The sequence below is a fragment of the Thunnus thynnus genome, chromosome 21 (assembly GCF_963924715.1).
Source record: "Thunnus thynnus chromosome 21, fThuThy2.1, whole genome shotgun sequence".
Classification (NCBI taxonomy): Eukaryota; Metazoa; Chordata; class Actinopteri; order Scombriformes; family Scombridae; genus Thunnus; species Thunnus thynnus.
In genome coordinates, this window is record NC_089537.1 from 20,636,513 (window position 1) to 20,644,360 (window position 7,848).

The 7,848-nt window shown below is 40.5% G+C and overlaps 1 long non-coding RNA gene across 1 annotated transcript; it reads right to left on the reverse strand.

Annotated features, from left to right (window-relative positions):
- Positions 1–469: 469 nt before the first annotated feature.
- On the reverse strand, positions 470–7,574 carry LOC137173513 (uncharacterized). The gene is made up of 2 exons (XR_010925193.1): positions 7,281–7,574; positions 470–1,249 (listed from the first exon to the last, which is right to left on the reverse strand). It is a non-coding gene; the product is annotated as an uncharacterized lncRNA (long non-coding RNA).
- Between the last annotated feature and the right edge of the window lie 274 nt (positions 7,575–7,848).

Sequence of the window (7,848 nt, forward strand, 5' to 3'; positions counted from 1 at the left end):
CTGTTCCCTGCAGGATAAATACACACTTTTATTGGTCTGGCAGGAAGTGGAAATGGTGGGGGCTCATTGGGACGTCCCGTCAAATCGGATATCAAATATTCACCAGACTATGAAAAGATGAAGGTCATCTCAGGGTAACTGGCTAAAATGCAACAAATGTGACTGTGGTTTGTAGTGCATATATATATATATATATATATATATATATATATATATATATATGTGTGTGTGTGTGTGTGTGTGTGTGTGTGTGTGTGTGTGTGTACATATGAGAAGGAATTTTAAAGGAGATATTGGAAATTCACTGGAGAGTATTCAGGGCAAGTTCACCTATTTTTTCTGTTGTCATCTAATTGTGTCTTTTGATGGTTTAAAATTCTTGTTACTACAATTTTTGTGATTTTCATGTTTCAGCCTCAGCTGAAAGATTGCGTTGTCCTTTATGAAAGAATAAGAATTGCGCAACACCTTCAGGATCCAAACCTTTTTAATTGGAAGAGCCAGACTTACATATGCAATGACTTTTATTTGACATTTTGTTAATTCTCTGTTAAACTGAAATTACAACAGAATAAAATTGAAAGAAAATAGTTTCATTTCTACACAATATACAGGTGGTCTCTAAAATGCCACAGATGTCAGTGGTAGGAAAAAATCCTATAAAACATATGCAGATCTGGGGAATATATTGCAGTTCTGAATGCTTTGAACTCCAAAATGAAAAAACTGCACACATGAGTTGCAATGCTACACACAGAACACAATTTGGTTTAATTGGACAAACTAAAAAAAAAAATGTGTTAAGTTAAAAGTAAAGCAGAGATATTTTCACATTCTTCAAAACCAACCAACTCAGCTGAGGAGAAATGTAAGGAATCTACATGCAGCCAATATTTAACACACATCTGAATCCTATCTGCAACTGTCTTACAATCGATACCTTTTTAAGACAATAGCAAACATTGAGTGAGATATCACCAAGTGTGTCAAAGTGTGAAGGGGGTTGTCAGAGCCCACGAAGCGTATCCAACATTGTCATTGCCGCTTGCCTGTCTGCCTGCGGAGAACATCCGCCGTTGACAAGAGGTGAGCTCCAGCTCCTCTCTGCATCAGTTTTGGATCACTACTCTCAATCAAAGCCAGGAGAGGAGGGCCTGCATAATGTGACAGAGCCTGTCTCTCTCTTTGCCTTTTGATGCCTGAGGAAGGCTCAACCAGAGCAACCCCTGTCAGAAACCTGCCCAAAGGCCTAGACACAAAGAGATCCAGAAATATAAGGAGGCAGATAAACAGACAGACAGACAGAAAGTTGCAGACAAACAAAAGAGCAACAAAGAGGCTAAAAAAGTGAGGATGCGATGAACAGACAGGTAGTGATAAAGAAGGATGCATCAAAGCTGTAAAAAATCTAGCTTATACAAATACTATCAGCACGTGATAAGACTACACTTTTCATTAAACAGCCCTTGTGGACCGGCTAAATGTATTTGCAAATAATGGCAGTCAGATTTAATGACATTATGAGCCATTAAAAAAAAAAAAAAAGAAAAAAAAAAGTGACTGATCTTATAATCTCCTTGTTTCACATTGATTGCCATATCTGATATCTTGTTTCATATCTTTCCTCATCTAATGCAGTAACAGCTGTGGAAATCGGAGCTGATGTGCATTGTTAACTGTGTTTATTGTGGTTGTGTAATTACAAACTGTATAATGCGCAATCTAATTTATTAGATTAGTAAAAGGATTGTAAATCAGTAATTGTGAGACGGTGTTTGCTCGCTGCTCGGCTCAGACGGTGCTGTTGTAAACAGTGCCATCTAGTGCACTCTAGCCGGGTTGGACGGAGGCTTTGAAGCTGTGAGAGGAGCTCAAGAGGCAAGGAGGAGAAGCTGTACAGCTGGCAGCGGTGCATGGAAGACATGAACGTCTGCCTGTTGAAATGAAGTAAGAAGATGTTGCGTGTTACTTCTCCCACAGCAGCACTCAGTCAGGGAAGCAGACAGGCTGTTTGTAACCATTTAATGCAAGATAGTCGTCCGTCTTCTGAAGTGAGACGGCCCGAACCTAAAGTATGTCAACCGTCTGGATTTATTAATCTACATATTTAACATTTCAAATAATCTTTTGCCCTAAAGAGAGCACTCTACTCTTAGAAAGAAGTTGGGATTAATATAAAAAAGTTGCCCCTAGGTGAAAATATGTCTTCACTTTAACTGCATCTTTAATGAAACCTACAGGCAAGGAAGGTCATCTGAGGATACGCTCATGCAGGAAGACGTAGAGGAGTTGGAAACTACCGCTCATGTCACCGCAGCGCATTCCTCAGCTTTTACACCACGGAAAAGAAAGCATTATACCAAATTTACCACCCAATCATACCAAGATTGGTCCTGGGACATACACGCAGTCAGACTCTCAAAATAACCCTCGACCAGACCCAGACTGGACCTCTTTGAGCTATTTCTTATTCTGCCGTGGCAAAATATCAAGGAAAATATTAGTCAAAACTTGCCACTTGTGTGTAAATGAGATCAAGATGGATTAGGAGCTCTGGATTCTATTTGAGGCCTTATGAACCACAAGATTTCCATCCGCAGCTGAAAGCCAGTGGAGACCCAGATGTGCGGTGCAGAGACGGGGCAACTTTGAATGTGATTTCCTCTCTTAAGCCTTTAGTGTAGGTAAAGGCATTATAGCCGATCAAACCTTTTAGCCCTCCTACTTGTGGGATTTGATGTGCATTACTGACAGTGAGAAATGGCCTGCCTGAAACACAATATCTCACTTCAGTGAAAGATGGAGAGGAGAGAGGGGGAGTGGAGAAGCAGCATGGAGAGGGGTATTGGCTGACAATAAGAAATACAGAAACACATATACCACAACACTGATTCCCAACATGGGGGATGTGCTTCTATAGTTGCCACGGGGTACTTGGAAAGACTAATTTGGAAATATAAAAAATATGATTTTTTAAAATTAACAAACTGTATCCACATATATTTATTCATCCATAAATATTATAAATTGGTGTGATGCTGATATCATAGATAAATGGTTTAAATAGTTACATAAAAGTAATTCATAACAGGTTTAAATAGCTAAAAATAAGCAGTTGAAATAATTAACTAAAAGTAATGGATACGCAACAAAAATAATTAGCCAAAATGAATGGATAAACCCAACAGTCAGCTAAAAGCAGTGGATAAAAAGTTGAAATTATTGTTAGTTAAATTGTTTAAATAGTTAAATAAAAGTATTTTCAAAATAGCCAAAAATAAACAGTTGGAATAAATGGGTAAAAGTAATGGATACACAGTTATGCATGTAAATGGTTGAAAGGTTCAGCTTCTGCCACTTCAAGTAGTGATACAAATGCAAACCTGACCAAACCAACCTAAACATTGACAGTTCAATGGTATGAAAAAAAAAATATTGCAAAATATCCACCTGTATGTAGTGTTATTCAACATCCACTTTGACATCACTTGAAATGAAAGCATTCGGAACATGATGGATGGGGTGGATGAACGGGTACTCAAGCTCATCTGACAAGGATGTAGGGGTACATCAGACATAAAAAGCTGATAGCCGCTGTACCACAGCGCAGAGCAGGGTTTGGACAGGGTTGCATTCATATACTTAAACATGAACTGAATCATTTAAAGCAGACAATTTCTAAGATATAAAATTTAAAGACATTTTTACAAAGGACTCACATCCTTGACAGCTGAGTCATCACTTGCCAATTTCTATTTGGAAAAAAATGTTAATTATTTTGGTTTGAGCTGAGCGAAAGTCACAATGTCTATTGATATATTTCTAAAGAGCCTTAAATAAAAAGTGAATGAAAAAATGATGTAACGCTCTTGCCCGACATGCTCTGAGGCAGAAAGGGAGAAAGGTGAAATAAAAACTATATTGAGGTGGCTCTTCCATAATAGACTTTTTCACCTCGCTGTATTCAGTCTTACCTTGGCTTATCAGTGCCCTTGCCCATGATATAATTGAGCTTTTCAAAGTGGCGACATATTAAAAGCCCCACGTATGGATTTGCATTTGAAAATGACTACAATTTAAGACTTTTATTAACAAAGTGGCTTGCTGTAATTTTTATAACCTGGGCAAAGTTAGTGGAGCTGAAAGAAACCAGATGTTTCCCTTGACCGGCTTTCACCCTGTAAAGGACATGTGCTGCTTCTGATATGGATACAGGGCAAAAAAAAAGGACTCTACTCTACTGTGTTGTGGTTTCAAAGTCAGCTGGACCCATGGTGTTATATCCACACCTCCTCTGCACATGTTCATGCACACACACACACTTCCTTCCTCTAAGCAAACCTTCCTATAGGGACTTCCTGCTCTAAGTGTTGTTTGCTTAGTGCCCACTCATCTCCCACCTCCTTGGCAGCCACTTCCTCTTCCTCCTGCTGTGTTCCTGTGTATGTGTGTTTGAGTGTTAGTGAGTATGCATGTGTGTGTCTTAGGTTCATCCACATGCTGTTTGCATGTTAGCACAATGTGCAGTTGTACATGTAACTTCACAGGTGCATGTGCTTCTTCCATATGTGTATGTGCGTGTTCATATGAGCTTTGTAAACCACACTGGACAGATGTTCATCCGGCCAGCTGACCCTATAAGATGTTCGCCTAATGTGCAGTGGGTGACCCCCCCCACCCCCGATCCTCTCTGACCACTGAGCTTGTATCCCTCCATGGGAAATGTCCTGAGAGAGTGGATATACTGGAGGACCGATACACTCAGTGGGACTGTGGGGGTGGAAACCTACCAGCTGAAATTTCTCTGCATAGTGCCAAAACCCCCTAGAATAGTCCTGAAGGTTGATTTATGTGTAAGTGCACTGTCTGCTGTCGATATAGTTCCCAGTCGGCATGTCAAAACCTGTCATATTCATCTGACAGTGCACATCCATAGAGCCGCATGCGCACAAACACAGTGCAAAGCTCATTATCTTCTGGTTACAGTTCAAAATTTTCTAAAAATATTGGAAACTACACTATTACACCCATGCATATAAATGTTGCAGGTTCACACAGAGATGTTTTTATCTACCAAGCACGTCAGAACTCTGTCAAGCTGTCTTGCGTGACACAAACACACCATGCCATCGGCTCCATCTAAGACCCTCTGGCAGTTTTTAAAGCCATCTGGGAGAAGGGCAAGATAGCCTACAGCAATGTAGTAGTTGATCCCTTTCCCCTATGTATGAATTTTATTGCAAAAGCTTGAACTCTTTTCACTCTGATAATGTATTTTTAATTATTAGAAATGTATCTTGCTCATGTATTCATGTTTTTTATTCACATTTAAGGTTCAAAATTATTGTCTGTCTGCGAAAGCCATTCTACCCTGTGTGACTGCAATCAAAAGATTTACTGTCCAAAAAAACACAACTATCAGTGTAGTCGTCATGTATTAATGCAATAAAAAGGCTTATTTTATCATTTCCACGCAAGCCTATTTTTCTTGGGCACCTGCATGCATGTCTAATAGTAAATATGTAATGAGTAAGTGGAAGAGTGACGTGATCTTTGCCTTTCAGAGCCACTTTTCCCCCCGACCCCGGAGTCCAGAGGTTAATGACATCATTAGCATTCTGTTGGGGCTTGCCTGGCCTCTCTTTCCCAGCAGGGCTTGGGCTCTGCTCAGAGGCTGACTAAGCCAGGGACTTAACACTGGGCAAGTCTGTGAGGAGAGATTGTGTGTGTGTGTGAGAGAGAGAGAGAGAAAGAGAAAGAAAGAGAGAGAGGGAGGTGGTGGTGGTGGTTGTGTGATCATCCTGAAAGTGTCACAGGATACTGGCACTGTGAGTCAGAGGCTGAGGATGAAGGGGAGGAGGATGAGAGGGGGGTTGGAGGGTGAGTGGGTGGATGGTGGGTGGGTGAGGGGGGACAGGACGTGCTAAAGAGTGACTAGACCTGTGAATCAGAGGGACTGTCCATTAGCCAAGGGCACACACACACACATGCACGCACACACGCACGCACACATACACATGCTTTATTAGATGATGTGTATTCCATAATTTTACACCTAACATTTATCCCTTCAACGCTGATGTGCTCAATATTGCACTTTCCACCTAAAGACTCCTGGTGAGATACTCACACTAAAAACAAACATGAAGTTGCCTGAAACTGAAATAAAACATTTTTTCCATAGTGTTCAACATTACGCACCTCATATATTCTGTCTGGGATTGTTTAGTGCTAGTGTAAAATATTGTATTCAAATCCAAGGAACCATTTTTTTAATGTCTGGGCCATTACACAAAGTGGAAAATTCAAATTATTATTGTGTATCATTTAAACAGGCATTTCCCCTAAATTCAGCATGAGATATCTTTGGAAACCTTTAAACTGAAGTTCTGTGTTTAACAGTGTTTGTCTTCACACATGAGTTTGTTTGATGGTCCCACAGAATTGTCCAAGGGGTTAAACAGGTTCAACCGAATCCAAATATTATAACCCTAAACCCCAAGACTCCGCTCTAATAACCGCTCTGCAAAAGTGAGTGTGCAGTAAGCGAATGGCAGAATCTCAATTTTCTTACTCTGTACTTATAAGTATGCATGTAGTGTACAAGAACACACAAAGAAAATAGACACGCTTTCCAGTGTGGTTTTAGGCCCATCATGGCCTAAATAAATGGTTAGTAGCAGCCTAACCGCCCTCTGAGGGACACTCCACTGACTCAGTGTTATTCTGGTGCCGTAGTTCCAGTTGAAGAGAAGCTAGCTCTGGTGGAAACACCAGACCCAAGACTCATACTCCCTGTTATTTCCTCAGTCCTAATTGCTTTTGGTCTGTGTTTGTGTGTGTGAATGTGTATGTGTGTTTTCATTTCTTTGCCAAGGGAGCAGAGGGAAAACAGTTATGTAACTAAGGCCGATGCCTTGTGGTTCGCCGTCCTCGGGGAAGCGCCAGCGCTTACCTCCCTCACTTTAATTTCATTTTCACTTTTTCCATGTGATTCATTTCCATTTTCAATTAGATCCCCACATAATACTTCATATCAGGCATAAGGAGAAATACAACACTGACTGCCAACGCCTTTAGATTTATGTCACTGTGTACCATGTCATTAGAGTTAGCTGGGCTAGAGGCAGAATTCAGCACATTCATAAATAAACCTTGCACACATGATTAAGGAAACGTAGCATTTAGAGAATGACCACTTTGATGATCATACCCTTCTGATGGAATTTACCTTCCAGCATGTTAGACAGACTGAGCTAGAAATGGGGAAAATGCCAAACCTTGACGTCTTGGCCTGTTGTCATACTTCTGGAAGAAGAACTGGAGCAATGACTCAGGAGATTCTGTTTTTCCCCTCAGGTGACTCTGAGGGCCATGTCAACACATTAACCGAGGAGGAGAAAGAGAGGGGAGAGGCAGTGGGGGTTATAGAGGAAGTGATTTTCCATACGGGTGAGTCGTACTTCAGACTTGGACTGAAAGTCTTGGTAGCAGAAAGCAAGCTGAGGTGCTCACAGCAGTGTGCCAGTTCTGGCACAATGTGGGTATGTCACACCTCAGTGCCAGAGCAATGAACTGACCCAAATATAACCTGGACACTATGACGTTGCTGGGTTCTCCACTTCTCATGTCAAAACCATTTCAGTTGAGTGTCAGCACGGAAATAGTTTCAGACTGGATGTAATTTACAGGAATAAAACAACCAAAAAATAAATAAAAAATCAGAACACCAAACAAGAAAACAACAAAAATTAGGATAGTAGTGGAATGTCCTAATTATTTCAGTCTTTTGGATGCTTTTCTTTCTGATTTTTGATTTTTTAAATCTCCTTAGTATTTATTTTTTTT